We start from the raw sequence: 10269 nt of genomic DNA, 5'->3' as shown, positions 1-10269 counted from the left end.
GGATGGTAATTCTTTGTGGTAAAAAAAAAAAAAAAAAAAGAACATTTCAAGATGCCATTATTAATTCCACATGATGAATATTTACTGGAGTTGCTATTTAGATGTCTCAGAGGATATTCAAATTAATTTGATGTAACATGGGGAGACTAGCAAACAACATCATTAGCCTTGGAAAAAACACTTATTAAAATAACTGAAATCAAACACAAGCCAAAAAGGGGACAGAAAGGGTAACACTTTCTCACAAACTTGTTTTGGAAATTTCTGCAAAAAAATTCTGACCGTTAGTCAGCAAGGCAATGTTTTTCAGATTGTTTTGGATACTTACGTATTCACCCAGTAAAATCAGACTTTTATTTGTTTTTTAAAGTTGGTACATGATGCCAGCCTTGTTCTTCTAGCAGGAACAGTATTTTCCTGTTCTCCATGCTCCTTCACTTTGTGTTATAGTCATTTATAATTATCAGGGAAGTATAAGGTAAATGAATGTGACTTAAAAAATTATAAGTTATAGAATCATACTTGGACATTTTGAAAATATGGATTAATTGGAAGGGGCTCCAAACTGATAGAAATATTGAGTCAGTGCCAAAAATGTGAATAAAATTTTTCCCCTGCTGCTTAAAATTCAACACAAATGTTGAAATGTTAGGTTTATTTTCAGTTATTCAATAAACATTTCCTGAATATGTAGAAAGATCCTGGTACTGTGCATACATTGGGACTAGAGAAATGAATAAGTCATGGCTTCCATTCTTAAAGAGTTCAGTGTAAATGTAGGGAAATATTCATCTAAGTTTTAGTCTAAGTTAGAAGTTTGGTACCATATTCTTATAGTCCCTTTCATTTGCATAACTTCAGTTTTACTTGCTGTAGAGCATCACAGATTAAACTGATTTCACCAGATATTCTTGAGACAACTAAATACTATGATGGTCTTTTCCTGAACCCATCACCCCTGGCCAGTTTTCTTTTAAATGTACAGCAGGAATTCCTCAAAATTGTGTTTAATGATTATCTGATCAGTGTGGTACATTGAAAAGGTGGCGTTACCATTTCTCATTATACAGTAAACTAAACAAGGTAGGCATCTACCTCATTGGGCATTGGGATAGAAGAAAACAAGTCAGAGCCTAAGGTAATACCAAATGAAAACAAAGAAAATAGAAAGGAAAGGCAGATGTACTTGGTATAAGTCATCCCGTACTTTAACTATCTTAGAGGCCCCATCTTGAATGCTTACTCTCCGTCTATTTACTGAAAAAAAAGTCCCAGTTACACAGAGTGAAAATTCATCCTTCTCATTCATAAAGAAGCCTGCTATGGAAACTAGTGTCACAATTATTTAAGCAATTCAAGTTAGCTACCTATATCGGTCATAATAATTCCCTCCTTTTAAATCAGTTCATTCAGCTAATACATACATTTTAGAGGTCATATGATATCGCAAGCACTAATCTAGGCATGAGATACTCAGGCATGAACAAACCAAACAAGGTCTTTGGCAACAAAGAGTTAAAATTTAGAGGATACAAACAATAAACAAGCAAAGAAATTTACAGATTATGATAAATGCTACATAAGATTAAAATGCAAGTGAGATGCTAGAGAGTTATAGGGGCATCACTTTTATGTGGGGTGATCAAAAAAGTCTCTGTGACGATGTGAGCTTTAAGTTGGAACCTGAAGGAGAAAAACATAGAAGTTACAAGGCAGAGCATTCCAAGCAGAGGAATAGTAAGAAAAGGGGCCTGTTACATGGGAGGGGTGGGGGAAGTAGTCTTTCAGAAGTTCAAAAGAGGCCAGTGTGACTGGAGCATAATGAGAAAGGGGATGAATTATGTCAGGTGAGGCAGGGTTTCATATCAAGAAATGCCCCGTGCAACAATGTAGAGTCTGGATTATATTTCTTTTTTTAAAAGGAATATTTATTTATTTGAGACAGAGTGTGAGCTTGGGAGCGGGTGGAGGGGGGGGGCAGACAGAAGGAGAGGAGAGAGAGAGAGAAGCCCAAGCAGACTCCCCACTGAGCACAAAGCCCAACTTGGGGCTCGATCCCTGGACCCTGAGATTGTGACCTGAACTGAACCAAGAGTCAGACGCTTAGCCAACTGAGCCACCCAGGCACCTCATTGATTATATTTCTTATCAGTGATCTTCTGTTAGAGCTTTTATCCAGAAGGTGGCATCATCTGGCTTTTATTTTTTACAAGACCAGTTTATCAGCTATGTGGAAAATGAATTAAGTATGGGCAAAGTAATAGGAGGGAAACCAACGAATGGTTTGTGACAGTAGTCTAGACAAGAGTGATGGTACCTTGGACCAAGGTAGTGAGCTGATTCTCGCCTTTCCTTTTCGAATGTTTATTTTGGATATCATTTACACTTCTTTTGTTTTTGTTAAGGTAGAAGCTGAAGCCATAGTTTTAATATCTTTTTATATATCAATAAATGTTTATCCTATAAATTTCCCTCCAAATGCTGCTTTAGTTGTATTATATAAATTTTGATGTGTTCTGTTTGTATTTTCATTAAAGATAGTTTCTCTTTTCACTTTTGTTATCTTCTGTCATCCATGGATTATTGAGAATTAAGTTTTCTTTCTGAATATTTGGGGATATCCTTCAGTTATTGATACTTAATTATTTTGGTCAGTGAACATACTTTGTATGACCTGAATTATTTAAAATTTATTGAGATTTGGTTATAGTTTAACTGGTAAATGTTCTATGTGTAGTTGAATGCAAGGTGTATTCACTTGTTGTTGGGGGAATATTTTATTGATAATCAACCAGTTTAAGTTAGTTGATAATGCCATTCACCCTTCCTGATTTTCTGTCTCTTCCATTAATTATTGAAAGTAGGCTGTTAAAATCTCTCACCTATGGGTCGCCTGGGTGGCTCAGTCAGTGAAGTGTCTACCTCTGGCTCAGGCCCTGATCTCAGGGTCTTGGGATTGATCCCTGTGTCAGGCTCTCTGCTCAGCAGGAAGTCTGCTTCTCCTTCTCCTTCTGTGCTTGCTCTCTTGCTCTCTCTCAAATAAATAAATAAAAATCTAAAAAAAAAAATCTGTCCTGTAAATGTGGATTTGTCTATTTCTCCTTGAAATTCTGTCTGTTTCTGCTTCATGAATTTTAAGACTTTGTCATCAGATACATAAATGTTTAAAATTAGGTCCTCTTGATAAATTAACCCCTTTATTATTATGAAATGACCTTCTTTTTTCCCAGGTAATATTTTGCTCTATAATCTACTTTGTCTAATATTAATATAGCCTCTCTAGTCTGTGATTACTGTTAGCTTAGCATCAGATACCTTTTACCATTGATTTTCTTTTAACTTCTTTGCAGTATTATATTTAAAGAATATTTCTTGGGCAGCATATAGTTTTGTCACTTTTTTATCTAATTCAACAGTCCTTGCTTTTCTTTTCCACCATTATTTCCCTTTAATTTTTTTTCCATTAAAAATATTGTAATCCCAATGTAGTTAACATACAGTGTTATATTAGTTTCAGGCATACAATATAGTGATTCAGCAGATCCTTATATCACTCAGTGCTCAGCAAGATAAGTGTACTCTTAATCCCCTTCAACTCTTTCACCCATTCCCCCACCCAACTCCCCTCTGGTAACCATCTTTTTGTTCTCTCTAGTTAAGAGTCTGTTTTTCATTTTCTCTCTTTTTTCCTTTGTTTGCTGGTTTTGTTTCTTAAATTTCACATATGAGTGAAATAATATAGTGTTTGTCTTTCTCTAACTGGAGAATTTCACTTAACGTTATACTCTCTGGATCCATCCATGTTGCTGCAAATGGCAAGATTTAATTCTTTTTTTTATCACTGAAGAATATTACATTGTATCTATCTATTATGTTGTATATATCCACATCTTCTTTCTTCATTCATCTATCGATGGACATGTGGGCTGCTTCCATTGTTTGGCTATTGTAGATAATGCTGCAGTAATCATAGGGGTGCATATCCCTTCAAATTAGTTTTTGTATTCTGTTTTTAATTTTTTGAGGAACCTCCATACTGTTTTCCAGAGTGGCTGCGCCAGTTTGCATTCCCACCCAACAGTGCAAGAAGGTTCCTTTTTCTCCACATCCTCACCAACACTTGCTTCTTGTCTTTTTGATTTTAGCCATTCTGACAGATGTGAGAAGAGATCTCACTGTGGTTTTAATTTTCATTTCTCTGATGATGAATGATGTTGAATGTTTTCTCATGTGTTTGCTGGCCATCTGGATGTCTTCTTTAGAGAAATGTCTGTTATGTCTTCTGCCCATTTTTAATCGGATTATTAGCTTTTTGGATTTTGAGTTATATAAGTTCTTTATGTATTTTGCGTAGTAACCCTTTATCAGATATGTCCTTTGGCAGTGGCTCTCTTTGCCTCTTGCGGGCAGTGTTTGGTCCCTGGCTAGGATGGATTACACAGTTTTAATAAGGTGTGCACCAGTCTGCTTGCAAAGTGACCTGCCCCTGCTGCTGCTTGGACCAGGGCCATTTGGGCCCATCCACAAAGCATATGTGAGTGGGCTGCAAAGTTTTAACAAGGTGTGGTGGGGTATCCACAGGGCTCTCTGCTGGCACCAGACCAGATCAAGACCCCACAAAATGTGCGGGTGGGGAGACATTGTATTGGCGAGGTTTGCACCAGTCTTCTGGGGGAGGGGACTGGCATCGCCAGGACTGAGGTAAATGTGACTGGAAATGGCAGATCTGTGGAAGTGCATGAGGGGCAGGACTTTGTTAGGTAGTGAATATGGGTGCCCTGCTGCTTCCCACAGGTGGCCGTGTATTTATGCTGGGGGTCTAGGTAGGGAAATGGTGCCTGCCAGCTCCTTTGTTCCTGGAGGAATCTCCCTGTGAATCCTGACCCTTCAGGAACTCTCTGAGATGAGTAAATAACCTTTCCTCCTTTGTGTCCCAGGCACTTTTCAAATTGCTGTTTCTATACTGTATTTCTGCAGGCTGTTTGTAGGGCTGTCTCTTTAAAGGCAGGGACTCAGCCTCCTTTCTCCCTTGAGGCTCTCCCAGAAACAAGCAGGCTGATTTTTAAAATTCTAGGCTTTAAGTCCCAGTGGTTATAAGAACTCATGAAATTTGGCTCCTCTTGCTTTGGTAGCCAAATCTTATGGGATTCATCTTCCCTGTGTGGGCTGCTCAGTGTGATAGTCTATTTCCCTCGCTTGTTGGACCGGTGACTCCCTCCCACCTGTGGAGGTCCATTTAGCTCTCCATTATATCTCTGTCCTTCCTACTCTCTTCATTGTGTCCTCTTCTCTACCTTTAGTTGTGGAGTTTGTTCTGTCATTCTTCATGTAGTTTTCTGGGTTATTTACACTGATGTGAGTATTATCTAACTGTATGCATGGGACCAGGTGAACTTAGGGTCCTCTTACTCTGCCATCTTTCCAACCTCCAATCCCCTGACAGTCCTTGCTTTTTAATGGGAATGATTAGATTATTTAAATTCAATGTGCTTATTAATATGGTTAGGTTTAAATCTACTCTCTTGCTATTAATTTTCTATTTCTAACCTGTTCATATTTCTTTGTTCTTCTCTGCCTTCTTTGAATTAATTGAGTAATTTTTTATTATTCTATTTCTCCTCTTTGTTATTTTACCAGCTATGACTTTTTTTGGTATTACGCTTGCAGTTGTTTGGGGGTTATATAGTATACATCATTAATTTATCACACTCAACCAACAAGTAGACATTATGGCACCTCACATATAGTGCATGGACCTTACAACTGAATATATCCATTTCTCCTTGCCTGACTTTTGTACTTTTATTTTCATATATTTTCCTTCTCCATGTGTCTGAACTCCACAGTGCATTGTTATTCTTTTTGCTTTAAACTCTCAATAATTTTTAAAAATATGAGATAATAAGAATAATGTATTTTATTTATACCCACAGAGGTATTTCCAGTGTTCTCTCTTGTGTAGATTCATATTTTCATCTGGTTATAATTTTCCTTCTGCCCTAAGGACATCTTTAAACATTTCTGTTACTGCAAGTCTTTGGGTGATAATTCTTTTGGATTTTATATGATGAAAAAAACCTCAGTTTTTCTTATCTTTTAAAAATACTTGTCAGAAATATAAGTCTAGACTGACAAGTTTCCCCCCACCCTACCTCAGTACTTTAAGATGTTATTCTGCTGTCTTCTGGATTGCCTTATTTCCAGTGAGCAGTATGCTGTCATCTATATTTCTTTTCATGTATACATACTCTATATTTTTCCCTGTAGTTGGCTTTAAGATTATTTCTATACCTCTAGTTTTAAGCAATTTGATTAGAACATGCTTTGATGTAATTTTGTTTCGTTTGCTTCTGGTGATTTGAGCTTTTTGGATCTGTGTGGTTGGTAGTTCTAATTGAGTTAGAAAATTTTCAAGCATTATTTGTTCAGGTACATGTGTTTTCTCCTCTTTCTTACTTCTTCATGAACTCAAGACACATGTATATTAGGCTATTCAAAGTTGTCTAACAGCTCCTTCACACACTGTTCATTTATTTTTAGTCGTTTGTTCTCTGTATTTTATATTGCACAGTTTCTTTTGGTTTTCAGGGTCACTAATCTTTTTGATGGTATTGTCCAATTTGCCATTAATCACAGCCAGTGTGTGTGTGTGAGTGTATGTGTGTGTGTGTGTATTTATCTTTGACATTATTATTTTCATCTCTAAAAGTATAATTTAGGTCTTTTTTTAAAATACATATTCCTCTTATCTTTTTAACAAGTCAGTATTTCCCATAGTTTTTTTTAAGATACTGAGTAGTTATAAAACTATTTTAATGTTCTTGTCTAGTGGTTTTATCATCTATGTTATTGCTCTCTCAGTTTCTTTCAGTTGATTTTTCTCCTTATGCACCATTTTTTCCTTCTTCCTTGCCTATCTTTGCCAATAATTTCTTATTGAATGCTAGACATTATGAATTTTATCTTGTTTGGCACTGCATATTTTGTGGTTGTATTTTTGTATTTCGTGTATTTTTGTATTTGAGATTTATTACTTTGGCTGGAGCAAGACCAGTGTTTACTCCCTCTACTTTTTTTCCAGTGGTCCTTTCTTTGTCTTCATATAGTTTCATCACACATGTGTGCTAATCAGTCCTTAGCTGAAGGCTTTAGGGGGACCCTTTCCCGGTTTTTGGAGTTTCTGTTGGTGCAGTCCTCTTGTCTCTGGAATTCTACCCTATATGCTACAGCTGTGTAGGACTCCCTACTCACAGCTCTGTCACCTCACCTCAGGGGACCAAGATCCTACTGACTTCCCACTCCTTCTTTGTGACCTGGATTCTTTCTCCGGGAAGTAAATTCTGGCAGTTGTCGGCCTCAGCTCATCTATTTCTTGCCTTGCAGGAATTAATGTCTTTCCTTTCCTAAGGTATTATATATTTAAAACTATTCTTTTATATATTGTGTTTAACTTGTTTCTTATTATTTGGTAAATCTGGCTGCAAGTGAAATCCAGTATGTTTTTATTTTGATTTAACCTGTTGGGTGCTCTGCAACCGTGGCTTGATTTTTTTTCATCAGTTTTGAAATTTCTCCACCATTTCTTTTCCTCTCTTGCTATCTCCTTTGCTTCTACCCCTCCAGTTACACATTTACGTATATTGTACTTTTTCTCTGTGTCCCCTGGGTCTTTCAGTCTTTCTTCTGTATTATTCTTTACTTTTTACTTTTTTTTTTAAACTCTCTCCATACTTATTTCTAGAAATTTTCTTTTGACATATTTTTCAATGAGTGAATAATTATTTTTCAAATATGCTGTGAAACCCATATTTAGAGTTACTATTTTGAGACTGTGTTTTTCACTTCTAGAATTTAGACTTTGTTTTCCATTTTTCTCCTGTCTTATTTTTTCTTTTTATCTCCCTGAACTTTGTAAGTACATTGGTTTTATTTTTTTTATTGTTATGTTAATCACCATATATTACATCATTAGTTTTTCATATAGTGTTCCATATTCATTGATTGTGCATAACACCCAGTGCTCCATGCAGAACGTGCCCTCTTTAATACCCATCACCAGGCTAACCCATCCTCCCACACCCCTACCCTCTAGAACTCTCAGTTTGATTTTCAGAGTCCATCGTCTCTCATGGTTTGTCTCCCCTTCCGATTTCCCCCCCTTCATTCTTCCCCTCCTACTATCTTCTTTTTTTTTTTCCTTAACATATATTGCATTATTTGTTTCAGAGGTACAGATCTGTGATTCAACAATCTTGCACAATTCACAGCACTCACCGTAGCACATACCCTCCCCAGTGTCTATCACCCAGTCACCCCATCCCTCCCACCCCACCCCCCACTCCAGCAACCCTCAGTTTGTTTCCTGAGATTAAGAATTCCTCATATCAGTGAGATCATATGATACATGTCTTTCTCTGATTGACTTATTTCGCTCAGCATAACACCCTCCAGTTCCATCCACATCGTTGCAAATGGCAAGATCTCATTCCTTTTGATGGCTGCATAATATTTCATTGTATATATATACCACATCTTCTTTATCCATTCATCTATTGATGGACATCTTGGCTCTTTCCACAGTTTGGCTATTGTGGACATTGCTGCTATAAACATCAGGGTGCACGTACCCCTTCGGATCCCTAATTTATATCTTTGGGGTAAATACCCAGTAGTGCAATTGCTGGATCGTATGGTAGCTCTATTTCCAACTTTTTGAGGAACCTCCATACTGTTTTCCAGAGTGGTTGCACCAGCTTGCATTCCCACCAACAGTGGAGGAGGGTTCCCCTTCCTCCGCATCCCCGCCAACATCTGTCATTTCCTGACTTGTTAACTTTAGCCATTCTGACTGGTGTGAGGTGGTATCTCATTGAGGTTTTGATTTGGATTTCCCTGATGCCGAGCGATGTTGAGCACTTTTTCATGTGTCTGTTGGCCGTTTCGATGTCTTCTTTGGAAAAATGTTCATGTCTTCTGCCCATTTCTTGATTGGATTCTTTGTTCTTTGGGTGTTGAGTTTGATAAGTTCTTTATAGATTTTGGATACTAGCCCTTTATCTGATACGTCATTTGCAAATATCTTCTCCCATTCTGTCAGTTGTCTTTTGGTTTTGTTGACTGTTTCTTTTGCTGTGCAAAAGCTTTTTATCTTGATGAAGTCCCAATCGTTCATTTTTGCTGTTACTTCCCTTGCCTTTGGCGATGTTTCTAGGAAGAAGTTGCTGTGGCTGAGGTCGAAGAGGTTGCTGTCTGTGTTCTCCTTTAGGATTTTGATGGACTCCTGTCTCACACTGAGGTCTTTCAACCATTTGGAGTCTATTTTTGTGTGTGGTGTAAGGAAATGGTCCAGATTCATTCTTCTGCATGTGGCTGTCCAATTTTCCCAACACCATTTGTTGAAGAGACTGTCTTTTTTCCATTGGACATTCTTTCCTGCTTTGTCGAAGATTAGTTGACCATAGAGTTGAGGGTCCATTTCTGGGCTGTCTATTCTGTTCCATTGGTCTATGTGTCTGTTTTTGTGCCAGTACCATACTGTCTTGATGACAGCTTTGTAATAGAGCTGGAAGTCCGGAATTGTGATGCCACCAGCTTTGCTTTTCTTTTTCAACATTCCTCTGGCTATTTGGGGTCTTTTCTGATTAAATACAAATTTTAGGATTATTTGTTCCATTTCTTTGAAAAAAGTGGATGGTATTTTGATGGGGATATTGCATTGAATGTGTAGATTGCTCTAGGTAGCATTGACATGTTCACAATATTTGTTCTTCCAATCCATGAGCATGGAACGTTTTTCCATTTCTTTGTGTCTTCCTCAGTTTCTTTCATGAGTATTTTATAGTTTTCTGAGTACAGATCCTTTGCCTCTTTGGTTAGATTTATTCCTAGGTATCTTATGGCTTTGGGTGCAATTGTAAATGGGATCGACTCCTTAATTTCTCTTTCTTCTGTCTTGTTGTTGTTGTATAGGAATGCCACTGATTTCTGTGCATTGATTTTATATCCTGCCACTTGACTGAATTCCTGTCTGAGTTCTAGCAGTTTTGGGGTAGAGTCTTTTGGGTTTTCCACATAAAGTATCATATCATCTGTAAAGAGTGAGAGTTTGACTTCTTCTTTGCCAATTTGGATGCCTTTGATTTCTTTTTGTTGTCTGATTACTGTGGCTAGGACTTCTAATACTATGTTGAATAGTAGTGGTGATAGTGGACATCCCTGCCGCGTTCCTGACCTTAGGGGGAAAGCTGTCAGTTTTTCCCCATTGAGAAT

Source organism: Phoca vitulina, unplaced genomic scaffold (assembly GCF_004348235.1).
Source record: "Phoca vitulina isolate PV1807 unplaced genomic scaffold, GSC_HSeal_1.0 scaffold32, whole genome shotgun sequence".
Classification (NCBI taxonomy): Eukaryota; Metazoa; Chordata; class Mammalia; order Carnivora; family Phocidae; genus Phoca; species Phoca vitulina.
This window is presented reverse-complemented; position numbering follows the sequence as displayed.